This window comes from Prionailurus viverrinus, chromosome D2 (genome assembly GCF_022837055.1).
Source record: "Prionailurus viverrinus isolate Anna chromosome D2, UM_Priviv_1.0, whole genome shotgun sequence".
In the NCBI taxonomy this organism is placed as follows: Eukaryota; Metazoa; Chordata; class Mammalia; order Carnivora; family Felidae; genus Prionailurus; species Prionailurus viverrinus.
The window spans coordinates 36,147,103-36,164,726 of record NC_062571.1 but is presented as its reverse complement, the minus strand read 5'-3'; the positions used below and the strand labels follow the sequence as shown (position 1 = coordinate 36,164,726).

The following is a 17,624-nucleotide window of genomic DNA, read 5'->3' as shown; positions in this document are numbered from 1 at the left end:
CCCCGGCCTAACCTGAGCAAGTGCAGCGTGCGCTTCTGAAAGACTCTCTCCAGGCCCAGGAAGAACGAATGGGACACTGGGGCGCCATTTCCAACGCCACCCGCTCTCACTGCCTTCGCCCACCTCCCATCGCAGAGGCCGCGGTGGGAGGGCCAGCCCAGAACTAAGTGGAGCCGGCCTCAGGGTGCCCCGCCCCTTTTCCTCGCTTCTAGCCCTTAGGGTTCCTCTTTTGTCGCCGCCTCCTGGCTTAGGTATAGGACAGCTTTGCACACGCACCGAACCGGAGCTGTCTTGATGAGTCAAGCCTGCTAGAAAATTTAGGAATCTTGCTGACAAGGCAGTAGAATGTTGCGCTCAAGTTCCTTCAGTGTGCTGGAAGAGTGAGGGAGCTAAGAGAACAAGAAAAAATGAGCCGTCTAATGAGATAGAAATAGGGTCAATTGAAGCCCCAGAATCCATCAGCAATCTCAGCATTTTATCCTTACTGTATCTGAGTTTCCTCATCACTAAAATGGCAAGTTTAAAGGAGACGAAGTGGTCTTTAGTAGCCATTCAGCCGCACACAATGAGGAAAGCCTCCCAACCCCCATCCCCTCTGGCTCTGAAAGCCACCTCTGCTTAACTCAAATGCTGCTGGAAGTTCCACCCTCCTCCTACACCAGACGGTAACCAGATAGAGATTTCCACAAGGCAAACCCAGATTGAAGGTGCATCCTGATGGACTCCCTCCCATGTGTAAGCTCAGCCATAAAACTTGCCTGGTTATAGTTGGAACTACTCCTGTAACAGGTTAGAAGAACGGAAGAGTCTTTGCTCAGGCACCAGAAACACTAATTAATGCCTTCATTCAAGCTCAGACAGGTTGCGCTGAAATCAGCCTGGTTCTACTGGGAACTTGTTTGCTTTGGCTGTGCTTGATGCTTTTGTGAAACTAATAGCAAAGACTGATGCCTCATCCCAAATGCAGCCTGACACACCGCCTTCCTGAAAAACCTAGTCTGTGCTCAGCCACCTCCATTACCTGCAATAGGGCTTATTCACAATGTGAACTATCTGTAGTATTTTTAACCCCCAGAGAATTTCACTGTGCCACAGAACACAGACCTTAGGCTTTAGTTTAACCTCCAGGAACCCAAGGAATGTACAGAATACCTACTGACCAGGAGAAGAGTCATGGCAATTTATTTCAAAGTTGTATTCAGTAAATATATTCCAGTGCTTTCATTCAAAGCCCCTTAGAAGCAGCAATAGTAGCAGCCACCACTATAAGCAACTACCTTGTGTCGCCCACAGGGGAAGCAAAGTACACTCAGCTGCACTTCCTGCTCTCAGGGCACTTACGGTCAAGTGTGTGTAGAGGTATCCAGAACTGTGAAGCATCCAAGGTTTTACTCCACTCGCAAGCTAGCAAGTTAGTCTACCATAGTTTTATAGGTTCATAAGTGCTGGCAGAAGACATGAGACTCAGTCAGAGACAAAAGACTTTATTACTTGTGGCATGGCAAGCAACATAGGTTCATGTTTGAATTAGTTCCCCTTGCCCTCTCTGTCCCCAGGGGTGATGCAGAACAGCCCATGTGGAAGCTGTGCACAGTAAGTGTTTGTGTCACAGCTGAGGACCTGAATTTAAGAAACCTGTTTTACAAAAAAAGAAAAAGAAAGAAAAAACAAACCTCCTGTTTCACAAGCCGCTGCTGCAAACCTGCCCAACCTCTTCACTCTGCCCCAGACAGAGACACTATCTCTATCTTCCAAGGCTGTTCGCTATGCAGACATCCTTGAAAAGATAGTTTGGGATAAAAGAAGTCATAAGACCTGGAGAAAGTCCATGGAGAACTGTCCCACAAAAAGGATAGGGAATTCAGGAATTGCAAGTACAGTGCTAAATGCAAGTACAGAGATTTGTGGGCATAGTCACACTGAAAAGACACTTGCCCTAAAGTCTGAAAGGAGAACTTATCAAAATTAAAAAGCCAATAGGTCAAGGGTGGAAAGATAAATTCTAGAAAGAGACATGTGCAAAGCCATACAGGTACTTCAAGTGGCAAGAATCACTTGGAAACCACAAGTAATTAAGTAAACCTGGAAAAACCTACAGGAAAAGTTGAAGATGTTTGGTGGAGTCAAATGCTGAAGGTCCTGAAAGCAGCAAGTGAAGAGGAATCTAGGATGGCTGGGAGCAACATTTCTGACCTCAGCAACTGGGAGAACAAAGGTTCCACTCAGTGTTGTGAGGGCTACAGGAGGAGGGTCAGGTGTGAGGATGGAGGATGAGGAAGAGAGAGGAAAGATGATTCTCAGATAAGTATGAGGAACCAGGGGCCACATCTGAATAGAGTTATCCAGTAGGCAATTATGAAGCCTAGGAGAAAGGTATAGGTAGGAGATACTGGAATGAAAATTTTGGTTTTAATTAGGACTATCCTTGGGTGTGATTAAAGTCAATAAGTGATGGGATAGCAATAAAGATAGTAGAAGCCTTAGCAGTATTGGTATTCCAGGGGTGAACAGACTGGCCAGGAGGCTAAAAGAAAATCTAGGAGGGAATACTTCCTGGAAGCCAAAGGGCAAGAGCAGTGACTGGACAGTGCTCTGCAAGAGCAGTGACTGACGGGGAGAGTGCTGGACGGTGTCACATCCTGAGGAGTGGTCAAGTGAGGCAAAGAGTATTAGCTTCTCTTAGCTACAAATTACCCCAAAACTTAATATTTTAAAACAACAAACATTTTATTACCTGAAAGTTTCTGTGGGTCAAAAATTGGCTTAGCCGGGTAGTTCTGGCCCAAGGCCTCCCACTGAAGCTGCAGTCAAGATACTTGCTAGGGCTACAGTCATCTGAAGGGTTGACTGCTATAGGATCTGCTTCCAAGATGGCTGCCTCATATGGCTCTTGGCAAGAGGCCTCAGTTCTTCACTATGTGCATCTCTCCATAGGGTTGATTGAGTGTCCTCATGACATGGCAGCTGGCTTCTCCCAGAGCAGGTGATCTAAGAGAGAGAGGCCAAAGCCACAATGTCTTAGATGATCCAGCCTCAAAAATCACACTGTTGGGGCACCTGGCCGGCTCAGTAGATAGAGCATGTGACTCTTGATCTCAGGGTTGTAAGTTCAAGCCCCACATTGGGCACAGAGCCTACTTAAAAAAAAAAAAATGGATTCCGAAATCATGCTGTCATTTCTGCCTTATTCTGTTTATTAGAAGTGAGTTATTAAGACCAGTCCATGCTCAAGGGGAAAGAAATTAGACTCCGTGTTTTGAAATGAGTGTCAAAGAATTTGTGGATATATTTTAAATTACTACAATCAATGCTCTTGTCACATTATTTACATTTCTCCTACATGGAAAATATATTAACTCCCTCTGAAGATCTCCCCCAAACCTCCAGCCTTTATAGCATTAGCAGAAATCTTCCGAAGTATATTTCCTTAAGTACAGCAACTCCAGTACAGTTCCTCTTGATCTGAAGACTTATGAACCAAAGAGACAAGCTGTCTACCCCCCAACACATACACACTTTCAGTACACATGGGGTAGGATAGGCACAGGATATCTAACTGCTAAAGACACCCGTGGTCAAAAAGGGAGAAATAGGACATATACAGGAGTCCATAGCAGTTCTGAAATCCAGCCAGGCAAATTTTGACTGTTTCTCTATTAGGACTCAGTCCTATTGTTGCCTGTGCCAGACGAGATCACATAGGGAGAGACAGCCCTAGATTCACATGTCTTCTTTTCCTGTCCCAAGCTCTGTCCCATTATGTGAAGGGTACACCCCAGCTCACACTTCTACTCCATCCCCCTTCACATACACACACTCCTTGACCACTTCTGTGGGCTCAGGGGTATGTCACTGGCAGTTCAATCCATGCTCAAGAGAAAGGACTCTGGGGAAGAAATCCTTACAGTCCCCAGAAGCAGGCTGAGAACTGTTTCAATGGGGAAGACAGATCTTCTGTATCCAGAGTTTGGTCCAGCTATGGAGAAGGTGAGCATGGTAGGCATGTTTCCTTGGCCCTGCAGACTCCTCACCCCATAGAAATAGGTACAATCTGAGGAGGGTTTGAGGGGGGCTTTCTAAAGTATGAGGCCCAGGGTGGGAGGGCCCTTTTGCCCAGGTCTAAGGACAGCACTGGGGCTAAGGACTGGGAATCTTCATATGACTGAAACAGACATTTATTGTGATGAGAGAGAAGGAGAGCCAGGATGGTAAGCTGTGGTTATGGTTAGAATGTGGGACGTTGAGATGTAAGGTTTAGCAGTGGAGCATTCTGGGTGGTGAGGAACCAGGGAAGAAGGTGGAGTGGAAGTGAAGTTCACTGGAGTTGAGGTCAAAGATGACAGGTGAGGCTAGGTTTTTGAAATTAACCACCCCCCACACACTCAACATGCAATGGTGAGATAGGCACAGGTTGTGGCAGGGATACTGAAGCCACCAGGATGTTGCTAGGATAAAAGGTAGAGAGGAAAACTGGGGAGTCAAGTGCCAAAGTCCTCAGGGAACACAGGGGAGTAGCCAGGAAGTTAGTCATAAAGGATAACGAGTAGAGGATGATAGAACTGATGGTGGAGGTGATTTTATAGGAGGGTGGAGGAGAAAAAAAAAAAATGGCCACCCTTCCCATCCCCAGGTCCAGCCCTTGAGTATGGAAGGGTGTGGGGGAATGATCAGGCTTCTCTCTGGGAAGAAGGAACATCTGTGGGAAAAGGTCCTTTTTTTGCCAAGGTGAGGAGAATGAAAGAGTATTCACTGGTGCAACTGAAGACTTAGGGTAGTTTATTTATAATAGAACAAGGCTCTGGAGGGGATCAAGGGAGGGGGCAGCAGTGAGAGGACAAACCAGAAAGAAGGAAGCACAGACAGAACTGTGGTGAAAACTAAGGAGAGTGCAAAGAAATAGGGGGACTTAAAATATTTGGGGAAATTAGGACCCATGGCTTGAGGTGATGTCATTCCTAGGATTAACAGGGCTCAAAAGCCAAGCCAGTACCTATGAAAAATCCCTGAAATTGTGCATAAAGAACAGTGTGCCTGGTTTTGTGCACATAACTTGGGGCTATCGTTCTCAGATCTAGATCTCAGATCATTTCATCACTGATCTAGACTGCCTGTCAAAGCCCAGCAGTGACCAGGGGAAAGGAGAAACATTCTACAGCTCTCCAGATCACAGGCAGGGGGGACTGCATTTCAATTTACTATTTAATATAAGATGTGATGATTAAAGAAGATAGTGGAGTTACAGCTTAATAGGTAGAACACAAAATAAGTGTAAGTTTCATGCAGTTCCTCCCCGTTGATATTCTGGTGGAATGATTCTGGGTTGATGCAGAGACTGATATAAAAGGACTTTGCTACTTATCATGCAGTCAGCAACCTGGGGTCTTGCTCGGAGTTCCAATTAGAACACTGGTGAAACATTGTTTTTTTTTCCTTGAAAAACTCACACCTTCCTTATGGGAAAGCTTAGCCCAAAGCAACAGGGAAAATGAAGAGAGGCTCCTGACCAAGAAACTTCAGTGGCTCCCGTTTGCCCAGAGCATAAGGTCCCTGGTATAAGGAAGATGGATCATGATTCCACTCTGCCTTCCTTCACAGACATGTTTCCTACCTACCACCTGTGCTAATTCAGGTCATGGACTATTCCCAGATCACGGTGTTTTCATTCAGTCTCACTGCCTTTGCTGTATGCTGGTTATCCCACCTGGAAGGCTTCCCCAACCCCACTGTTTTGAATTAAGAATCCTTTTATTTTCTTTTAAGTTTATTTATTTATCTTGAGAGAGAGAGAGAGAGAGGGAAAGAGAGAGAGAGAGAAAAAGAGAGAGAGAGACTTCACACCATCAGCATGGAGCTGGATGCAGGGCTGGATCTCACGAACCATGAGATCATGACCTGAGTCGAAATCAGTATCAGACACTTAACCAACTGAGCCACCCAGTTGCCCCCTCTGAATCCTTTTACAGCCCGACTCCAATGTACTCCCACCACAGTGTTGGCTGACTTACCAACTATGCATTCATTTACTTTCTCTGAATTTCTAGGGCATTTGTGACCTTATGGCATTTATTACATAGTTTCTATATTTTATTATGAAAATTTCCAAACATACAGAAAAGTTGAAAGAATTGGATAATGGATGCCATATGCTACTATCTAGATTCTACAATTGCCATTTTGTTACATTTATTTTTATCCCATATCTATCCATCTATGCATTCATCAATCCATCTTACCTTTTTGATGCATTTCAGGGTTAGTTGCAGACATCAGTACACTTCACCTGTAAATACTTCAGCATGCATACCATTAACTAGAGTTCAATATTTATTTGTGCTTTTTAAAGTGAAATTTACTCACATATATCATGGAGTTTTTCTGTTTGTTTGTTTGCTTTGCTTTGTTTTTAAATACTCTGGGGCACCTAGGTGGCTCACTCAGTTAAGCATCTGGCTTCGGCTCAGGTCATGATCTCATGGTTTGTGAGTTCAAGCCCTGCGTCAGGCTCTGTGCTGACAGCTCAGAGCCTGGAGCTTGCTTTGGATTATGTGTCTCCCTCTCTCTCTGCCCCTCCCCTGCTCTCTCTGTCTCTCTCTCTCTCAAAAATAAACAAACATTAAAAAAAGTACTCTGCCTTCCCTATGACTCTCTTTTTTTACTTTTCAATGTTTATTTATTTGAGAGAGAGAGAGAGAGTAGGAAGGGGCAGAGAGAGAGGGAGACAGAATCTGAAGCAGGTTCCAGACTCTGAGCTGTCAGCACAGAGCCTGATGTGGGGCTCAAACTCACGAACCATGAGATCACGGCCTAAGCCGAAGTCAGAAGCTTAACCTAATGAGCCACCCAGGCACCCCTACCTTCCTTATGAAACTTTTTAATGGTGAGAATCATTTATTACTCAATTCTATCCCCACACACCCAATATCTAATAATGATGACACTAGTAATGATAAACATAATCAAAATAATCATGGCTAACACATACTGAGCATTTGTGCCAGGCACTGTTCTAAACACTTCATATGTTTTTTTTTAAATTCTTATAACAACCCCATGAAACAGATAGTATAAAGATATCTGTTGTAGATAAAGAGAGGTTAGGTAACTGGCCCAGGTTGCATAGTTCTTCCAGTGGGTGGAGACAAAATTTAAACCCAGCTCTGAGTCCAGGGCATAGGTTCTTAACCACCATTCACATTGCTTCCCCATTGTCAAAGCCTTACCCATGAGGGAGAGTAATTTTATTTATGGAACATTCAAAGAGTCCACTGGTCTGGACCATCCTTGTCATGACACATTAACAGAGATAGTTGGCTTCAAAATTTCCCCCTGTTAAATCTGTAGTAGGGGCATGAATCCATAACCTGAGGGAGAGGAAAGCTGGCTTCTCCACAGACTTGTCACTGGGTCATTGCTGTGAGTCTCATGACTCACATCCCACGGCTGCCTGCATCTACTGTATGGCTGCCCTGTATTTCTGGGCCTAGTGTGGGAGGCAATGGAAGGAGGGTGAGGGAGAGTTCTGAGGCCTGGGAGAGTCACAAGGACAGCTTGGCTGGCAGCCGCCTGGACACTCAGTACAGGGGGAAGCTGATGAGGAAGCCAGAGGCACAATAGGCCATTATTTCTGGCTGCAGGAGTTTGGTCGGTTTGCTACTGGGTGACCCAACATCCCTCCTACCAGTTTGAGTTCCCTTAGACCTTTGGTTGGAAGTAAAGCAATTATATTTCAAGTAATTCACAGGCTATGTCTGGAGATTGGGGGAAATACCAAAGCTCATTATGGCTGTAAGTAATCAGGCATTCACTTTGAAGACCTCCCTCTTGCTACAATCCCCACTACACACCACCTCCAGGTAATACAACGGAGTGCATGACTCCCCTCTTCAGACCCCTCCATAAAGCCATGAATGCACCAGGTTAAACATAGGCTACAGCCCTCTGAAATATGGTCTAACCTAAGCTTCTAAGCAAGCATAGAGTTTTGTTAGCCACTATTTACACAGGGCATTAATAGAATTTATATATATAGAAAGAGCTCTGTGATCAAATAGATTCAGGAACTGTTGGATTAGTTAACCCATTCTTTAAGTGGAACTTCTGAGAGCCTTGAATTGATGTGCATGATGAGTCTCTGCAAGGAGAATGCAATATGTTCCCAGTTTTTTCAAGAAGGATCTCAAGAGACTAGTGTTCCATAGAAAGTGTGCTATCTCTGGGGCGCCTGGGTGGCTCAGGTGCTTAAGCATCTGACTTTGGCTCAAGTCATGATCTCATGGTTCATGAGTTCAAGCCCTGCATGGGGCTCTTTGCTGTCAGTGCAGGGCCTGCTTCATATCCTCTGTCCCCTTCTCTCCCTGCTCCCTCCCATTCATGCTCTCTCTCTCTCTCTCTCTCTCTCTCTCTTTCTCCTTCTCTGTCAAAAATAAACTTTGGAAAAAAAAAAAAAGAAAATGTGTTATTTCAAATATCATTCTCAACATAGCTATTCCTGAAATGTAACCAGTTCTTCTAAGCCTATCATGGCAGCCATGAAAATGCACTGTTCAGATCTGCTGCTATGCAGAGCACAGCCGAGTCACTGGTCCAGTTGCTGCCCTTCTAGATCCAGTGAAGTCACACAAGGTATTTCTAGCCTGGAACCAAGGATAATGATGAACAGGGGTCCTCGTGCAGGTCCATTGCCACACAATGTGGGACTCCTCTCACAAATGGCTTTGGCTTAAGGATGTCCCTTTGGCCTGGCCGAAGCTTTCTTAGAACTGCGTTGCCATCTGAAACTCTTCCTACTCAATCTTCCTTCCTGTGGTGAAATCTGAAGCTTCTCCTACATCTTCTCCTTTGTCACAGGTATATCCCTCAGCAAATCTCTTGCACATTTTTTTAAAGTTTATTTATTTATTTTGAGAGCAAGAGCAAGCAGGGGAGGGGCAGAGAGAGAGGGAGAGAGAGAGAATCCCAAGCAGGCTCTGTGCCAACACAGAGCCTGGCATGGGGCTTGATCCCACCAACCATGAGATCATGACCTGAGCCAAAACCAAGGGTCAGACGCGTAACCAAATGAGCCACCCATGCACTCCTCTTGCATGTTTAATTCTACCTTAGCATCTCCTGCTCAGAAGATGTAAACTAGCACTCCTATCTCAAATGTTTTCTAAAGCCTTTCCAGATTTAGCTCCTCCTTGCAACTACACATCACTTTTATGGCATTTGCCTTTGTGGTCTGCACTGAGAGGCCTCCTGATACAGTAGAGCAGCACATGGAAGACACTCTTGGAGACAGTGACCCAGGTCTGAATCCCAACTCTGCACTTACCAGCAGTAAAACCTTAAGGAAATTCCTCAGCAAGCAGTAAGTGGGGGTGACACCACTATTTTGCAAGGCTTCCAAGGATTAAATGAAATGTTCTATTTAAAGCACCAAACATAGGGGCGCCTGGGTGGCTCAGTTGGTTAAGCATCTGACTTCAGCTCAGGTTATGATCTTGTGGTTCACGATTTTGAACCCCACATCAGGCTCTGTGCTCACAGCTCGGAGCCTGGAGCCTGCTTCAGATTCTGTGTGTGTCTCTCTCTCTGCCCCTCCCCTGCTCCTTCTCTCTCTCTCTCTCTCTCTCTCTCTCTCTCAAAAATAAATACATAAATAAATAGCCTTTATCTCTTAAAAAAAAAAAAAGCACCAGACATAAAGCAGGTACTCAAAAAATAGAATAATGGTCATTTATAGTCATTTGTATTTTTTCTCCTTTCCCCTATCAGATTATAAAGACTTGAGGGTGGATAGTCTGATTTTCATCTAACTCTCCTGAGGGGCCTGAGATACAGGTGTTATTCATAGTGGGTCAACAAATAGCTGTTAAATTAAGTGGGGGAAAAATGCAGAAGGAAAGGGGCATCTCAGAGAAGAGGGGCAGAAGAGCCAATCAGGAGTGTTAGCCAATGACATAAGAAATATAAATATTCAAAATATATAATACATGTATAAAATAGAAAATATTTATGTTATATATGTGCATACATATATACATGTTATATGTATATTTATGTTTAAATATATAAAAGAACCATGGTTTCAGAAATAACTACTGAGAAGAGGGCCAGGAGACCAAAGTTGTGCTCCCTGGTCCCTTTGCAGAGGTTTGTACTCTAAGGCCTGTAAGCACAACCTGGAAGGGCAATTTTACCAGTGAAATCCTTATTTCCTAAGCTCAATGCAACTAAGAAAAAAGTGGCAGGAAACCAAAGGAAGGAAATTGCAAAGATGGATGAGAAACAATGTGTCAATGAAGGGACACAATTAGAATATACAGAACCAGGAGTTTCCATCCAAGTTCAGAGTACTGCTTTTTTGTTCAGTTCAGGGTATCCAGTCACCATGATTTTAGCCTGGCTTGGAGGGGGAAACCACAGCAGTGGTGGCCCCCAGAATAATCTGTCCTGGGCCTTTGTAGGAGGAAGCTACTGGAATTCATAGATCTTCTGCCTGTATGCCCAGCTGTGGCTCCACCTCTGGGGAAGCTCAGGAAAGGACATCGTCTGTTTTGGGAGCCATTGCTCTCTGATGGGAGGAAGGAATTCACACTCACCTCAGCTTTTCCCAAAGCCTCATTAATTCCTTGAAACCCCAGCTCCAGGACATTTTTAGTAGAGTACAAATATCATACTGGAAGAAATGCTTAAGGCCCTGTTTGTGGAGCACAGCCCAGCATTAATGGCCTGTTTGCCCTCCCAATCAACAGGTGTTCATGTGTAGCAAGATTCCCTCCCCAGGTAACACCCTTCTGTTCTAACAGAATGACCTTCCATGACAGCCTACGTTCTCTTCATTTAAATCCCTTATGCCACAGAAAAGCTCTATGGATACATGTATATATGTGTATACAAGAAGTGTTTGAAAGAGGAGGAGGGGAAAGTTGGGAGGGATTGCCTCTTAAGAGTCAAGGCTACTGCTACATCTCCCCTACAAGTAGAAAGCTACCAAGCTCATGAAGTTCAAATCTAGAAGCCAAAGTGTACCCGGGACATCTCCTTCATCTCCTCCAAAACAGTATCAGTTTTCTCTGTGTTTCCAGCAGTTTTATGAGATGAGCTACGACACAACATTTGAATGAATCACTCTGCTCAGTCTGCAATGCCAAGACTACAAATATAGTTAATTCAGATTAACTAGGTCCCTCTGACAAGCGTTGGTTTGACTGAATCATAGAGCGTATTAAAAGAAATTCAGTTTTATTGCCTTCAGGAATCTAGTGGAACTAGCTAATAAATTGCTCTTCAGTATAGATCTTAAGGGAAATTTGCGTTAATGAACAGATGAGAATATTTTCTAATTATGTCCATCAATTGTTTATATGGAAAGCATTACCTGAAATGCTCGCTCTTGTTTATATCACAGTATTTTAGTTGAATAACCTCCTTGATAAATAGTATAAAATAAACCATCCAATTTTCTATTCCTTCGAAACAATTAATGCTGCAATGGCTCTATAAGCATGAAATCAAGCTACTGTATGTATCAGTCAGCTTTTATTCTTCCTGCCCTGGGGACACCCTAGTCTTTCAAATTTTGTGACACACATTCCTTCCTCTCACACTTCCTTCTATAAATGTTTGTTAAGCAACTAGTGTGTGTCAGATACTAATTAAAAATCAGCAATCTCACAGACTAGAAAGGGAGACAAACATGAACAAGTATTGTAAGGTGTTATAGCCACAAGGATTGCTACATGAACAGAGGACCAGGGATTATGAAGTAGTCAGTTCACCTTGAGAGTATCAGGGAGGCCTTAGATTTACTTTAAAAAAATTTTTTTTTTCAACGTTTATTTATTTTTGGGACAGAGAGAGACAGAGCATGAACGGGGGAGGGGCAGAGAGAGAGGGAGACACAGAATCGGAAACAGGCTCCAGGCTCTGAGCCATCAGCCCAGAGCCCGACGCGGGGCTCGAACTCCCGGACCGCGAGATCGTGACCTGGCTGAAGTCGGACGCTTAACCGACTGCGCCACCCAGGCGCCCCAGGGAGGCCTTAGATTTAAATGGATTCTTGGAAATGGAGGACATGTTCATGTGACCAGCTAGGAGGGAAAGGGGAGCCCCAAAAGAAAGATGCCTAGGGGCGCCTGGGTGGCGCAGTCGGTTAAGCGTCCGACTTCAGCCAGGTCACGATCTCGCGGTCCGTGGGTTCGAGCCCCGCGTCGGGCTCTGGGCTGATGGCTCAGAGCCTGGAGCCTGTTTCCGATTCTGTGTCTCCCTCTCTCTCTGCCCCTCCCCCGTTCATGCTCTGTCTCTCTCTGTCCCAAAAATAAATAAACGTTGAAAAAAAATTTTTTTAAAAAAAGAAAGATGCCTAGGCATGATAGAGCATGGCATGTTTGACAAACTGTAAATAATATGGCAGGAAAGGGACAACAGATGGGATGTTAGCAGAGGAAACAGAAGAAAGAGGGGTTACTTAAAAAGGGCAGGCTGGAGAGGTCACTGGGGGCCAGATCAAGGGGAGCATGCACTGGCTCTCCTCAGTACTGGGCCAACATCACATCTGGAGTATCTTATTTAGGACAATGGTGACACACTGGAGGGCAATAATGAAGTGAGAGGGTGAATCTGGTCTCTATACTCCATCTTGGCTACAGGCAAAAGTCTAAATTTGTGATTTCTTAACAGAAAAATTTTGTAAGTATATGTGTTTGCCCATTTAATTCGAGGCAAAGCCAAGTAAGAATGTGTCCTACAATGAGATTGCATTTAAGATATACAGCCTCAGAGCCAAGACCAGCCTTGTGAAAACAGACTTCAGGACAATATGGAACTGGATATTGGCCAAGAAGACTGGAAAAACACACTCTGACCTCTTAAAGAAAGCCAGGCCTTTCAAAATACAGAACAGTGGGAAGGGGGTTTAGAAATAAAATGTTAGAGGGGCGCCTGGGTGGCTCAGTTGGTTAAGCGACCGACTTCGGCTCAGGTCATGATATTGCAGTTTGTGAGTTTGAGCCCCGCGTCAGGCTCTGTGCTGACAGCTCAGAGCCTGGAGCCTACTTCAGATTCTGTGTCTCCCCCTCTCTCTACCCCTCCCCTGCTCACGCTCTGTGTCTCTCTGTCTCTCAATAATAAAGATTAAAAAAAATTTTTTTTTTAAAGAAATGTTAGGTATATCAGTTATCTCTTGCAAACTAACAAATATACCAAAACTTCATGGTTTAAAACAATTTATGTCTATGATTCTGCATATTGACTGGACAATTCTTCTCTTGGTCTCCATTGGGCTTCCTCATGCAGCTGTCTCAGCTGGTGGGTCAGCTAAAGGCTAGGCTCAGCTGGGATAGCTTGGTCAGCTGGGCCTCGCTCTCCTTACAAGATCTTTCATCCCAGGCTCCTTTATGGCACGGCTGTTTCAGGCCAGCGTCCCAAGAGGGTGAAAGTGGTAGCCTCATGAGTCATGTATCAGCACTTCCATCACATTTTATTAGTCACAAAGACAGCTCCTGTAAGGGGTGGGGAAATAGACTTTGTCTCTTGATTGAGGGAGTGGTAAAGTCATATTACAAAAGAGTATGAGTCTACCACAGAGGATTTGATTCCTACTGCAGAAACACCTGTATGATGTGGGGGAGTATAGAAGGGCTGAAAAGCAAAGAAATCCTTCCCCCAGTTCGTTGACCATGGCAGGGACAGAACGCTGGAAAAGCTGAGTGGCAGAGTAGCCAAACTTCGGCCAAAGTCTTCACTGAGTACAATTTCCAGAGCCACCCGGTAGCAAAGCCTAGTTAGGGCAAACATAAAAGTTAGCAAGAGAGCCCTGTATCCAAAGAGGGCATGCTGCTCTCCCTCACACTCGACTCTCAGATTTTAGGGAGGTTTGGTTCAAGTATGGTAATTTGCCAAGTGATACTTTTACTCCAATAATACCTTTTGTTTTTATACCTGGGACTATTTCCTCCCTGTCTTCTTTCAAGCACCTTGTAAAGTGAGAATAGGACTTGTCTTCTTCTTCTAGAGATAAGGAAACTAGGACCAGGAGGGACCATCCTCCAATCCCTCAGAAGGTTGACACGAGAGCCAGGCTTCTCAAAATCCCCTCTCGGGTCTCTGTCTTATGCCAGGGCATGGATTGTTCTTGTCCCTGATGCCTACCGAGGCGTCCGTCCTCAATTCCTTCCTGCAGGGGTAGCTAAGTCCTTCCCTGGTGGTGTAATATCTTCAGTTTTTAATTCACTAGCATCTAAGGCTCCGTATAAATAATTAGGACCCAAGTCCTCCATTGCCAGTTTGCAGGCAGAAGAACTGCCCAGACAAGGGCAGCTTACTGGGGTTTTTGGAAAGTGATGTGCAAAAACAGCCCACATTTATGCAAAGAAAACAAAAACTCTAATTCAAAACGATATAATGCACTTCTTTTTAAAAAATTAAAAAAAAAACATTTATTTTTGAGTGAGAGAGAGAATGTGAGCAGGGGAGGGGCAGAGAGAGAGGGAGACACAGAATCCAAAGCAGACTCCAGGCTCTGAGCTGTCAGCACAGAGCCCAACACAGGGCTCGAACCCATGAACTGTGAGATCATGACCTGAGCTGAAGTCGGACACTCAATTGACTGAGCCACCCAGGCACCCCAAGAAGTATGCACTTCTATGTTTATTGTAGCATTATTTACAATAGCCAAGATATGGAGGCAACTCAAGTGTCCATCGATAGGGGAATAAATAAACACACACACAACTGAATATCAATCGGCCATAAAAAAGGATGAGATCTTACCATTTGTGACAGCATGGTTGGTTCTAAAGGGTACTATGCTAAGTGAAATAAGATAGACAAAGACAGGCAAATACCATATGGCTTCACTTACACGTGAAATCTAAAAAACAAGACAAAGGAATAAACAAGAATCAGAAGCAGACCCATAAATACAGAAAACAAATTGATGGTGGCCAGAAGAGGGTGGGTGGGAGGATGGGAAAAATGGGTGAAGGGGAGTGGGAGGTACAGGCTTCCAGTTAGGAGATGAATGGTACAGAGATGAAAGGTACAGCATAGGGAATATAGCCAATGGTATTATAATAGCGATGTATGGTGACAGATGGTAGCTACACTGGTGGGGAGTATAGCATAACACATAGAGTTGTGGAATCACTATGTTGTACACCTGAAACGTATGAGTCATTATGTAACATTATGTGTCAACTATATTTCAATAAAACAAACAAACAAAACAAATAACAGTCCTCCTCAGCCCGCAGGCTAAACACAACTAATTAAAGAGCTACAGTGGGGCACCTGGGTGGCTCAGTCGGTTAAGTGGCCGACTTCGGCTCAGGTCATGATCTCGCGGTTTGTGAGTTCAAGCCCCGCGTCGGGCTCTGTGCTGACAGATCAGAGCCTGGAGCCTGTTTAGGATTCTGTGTCTCCCTCTCTCTCTGACCCTCCCCCGTTCATGCTCTGTCTCTCTCTGTCTCAAACATAAATAAACATTTAAAAAAATTTTTTTAGGGGCGCCTGGGTGGGTCAGTCGGTTGAGCGTCCGACTTCCGCTCAGGTCACGATCTTGCGGTCCGTGAGTTCGAGCCCTGCGTCAGGCTCTGGGCTGATGGCCCAGAGCCTGGAGCCTGCTTCCGATTCTGTGTCTCCCTCTCTCTCTGCCCCTCCCCCGGGGGTTCATGCTCTGTCTCTCTCTGTCTCAAAAATAAATAAATGTTAAAACAATAAAAATAAAAATAAATTTTTTTAAAAGAGCTACGGTAAGGTAATGATCAAAGGGTGGATATCACTTTTTAGTTTCAAAGTACTTTCACACTATGAACTCAGCAGATCCTTATAATGTGATGATGATGATGATGATGATGATGATATCTTACACTTATGATGTTCCAGGTACTATTTTACATCCTTTGCATGTATTAATTCATTAACCCTCATAGCAACTCTATGAACTTAAGTACTATTAGCAACTCAAAACTGAGAGACAAAAAGTCTCCATAACTTTACAAAGTTACAGAGCTAGTATGTAAAGGAGCCAAGATTTAAGTCTAGGCACCTGGCTTCAGAGTTCATGCCCTTAAACTGCCGTACTATACTGCCTTCCAAATACTATCATCCCATCATATCAAATAAGGAAACTGAGGCAGTGATTTGGTGACCTGACCAAACTTAGGCACAGTGCCATTACATCACATGTAGGACACAGAAGCCAGGCTTTCCCCCTGTAAGCCAAGCCCTCTTACAGGTAACAGTTGAGGTTATCAGCCATTTCTATTTCGAGTGGTTTTCCTAATAGGAAGGATTATAAGGGTTGGGAGGTGGAGTCCAGAGTGGGAGGCCAAATTTGAATACCACACCAATTTTGAATCTATTCCTAAACATGCTACCCAAGGCTAGGGAAATGAAAACATAATGCATTTTAGACATGCTATGTTCCTTGAGAAGACAATGGCTACCTTTAAGTTCAGAAGCAGAGGAAGGATGAAATTGTGAAAATGGGAGCTGCTCAGTGAACTGACCCTAGAAGCTAGTCCCTAGGAAAAGGAGCTTGACAAAGGGAAGGAGGGTCAAGGAAGGTCATGCTCTCAGTGCCAATGTATGAAGGCACCAGGCAGTGTGCAGGGAGAGAGAATACAAAATTACATTGCTCTCAGATGATATTTATCCCCACTCAACTACTACCCAAGAAAGGACAAACTTCCTCTAGCCTGCTGCCTAGATTAGAAGCCCAATCTGTTGCTTTCCTTTTGGAGCCCTCCATGAGAATGCAGCTACCAATTCCCATGATGAATCAAATCGGTGAATATATTCCCTTCACCTCTGCCAAGCCCTGGTCCATCCCAAGGCTTAACCAAGAGTCCCCTTGTGTCCTACAACTCAGATACCTGACCTACTCAGGACCCCCGGCTCAGAGTGGCAGGATTGAAGGCCACTCTTTCCACTCCTGGCAGGAGCCTAACCTCTCCACTCTATACAGGTGGGGTTCTACTCTTTAGCTCTGGCCAATGAGAACTATTTCAAGGCTAGGTCTCTCTCATCTCAGGGCCAACACCATTATCGTTATTTCAAATATTTTTCCCCTAAGCGTCCTCAGTGGTTGCTTAGAATTCAGAATGCTGTCAGTTGCTTTGTGAGTTGGTGTGTGTGTTATCTGCTACTGAATATCATGACAGAATGGGGTCAGCAGATTCTCTAGTTCTGGCCACCAGAGAAACAAGAATTTAAGCTGGAATGAGGGAAGGATAAAATGGTCCCTATTCACAGATGGACTACAACTATGTGCAAAATCCTAAGGAATCTAGAAAAGAACTTCTAGAATATAGTACATGAGTTTGGCAACATCACAGGGGAAAAGGTAAACATCCAAAAGTCAGCTGTATTTCTGTATACTAGTAATGTATAATTGGAAACCAAAATTAAAAGAGGAAATGAGTGGGGCACCTGGGTGGCTCAGTCAGTTGAGTGTCTGACTTTGGGTCACGTCATGATCTTCTGGTTCATGGGTTCAAACCCCTCGTCAGGCTCTGTAGCGGACAGCTCAGAGCCTGGAGCCTGCTTCAGATTCTGTGTCACCCTCTTTCTCTGTCCCTCCCCTGCTGGCACTCTGTCTCTCTCTCTCAAAAATAAACATTAAAAATTAAAAAAAAAAA

At 44.4% G+C, this 17,624-nt stretch overlaps 1 protein-coding gene across 1 annotated transcript in view; it reads right to left on the bottom strand.

Annotated features, from left to right (window-relative positions):
* Positions 1-817: 817 nt before the first annotated feature.
* Positions 818-17,624, bottom strand: part of SAMD8 (sterile alpha motif domain containing 8) — a 142,935-nt gene continuing 126,128 nt past the window's right edge. Inside the window, exons 6-7 of the transcript XR_007145404.1 lie at positions 2,735-2,988; positions 818-1,777 (exon numbers count right to left, since the gene is read on the bottom strand). The gene's annotated coding sequence lies outside the window, so the exon portion shown is untranslated. The remainder of the gene's footprint in view (positions 1,778-2,734; positions 2,989-17,624) is intronic.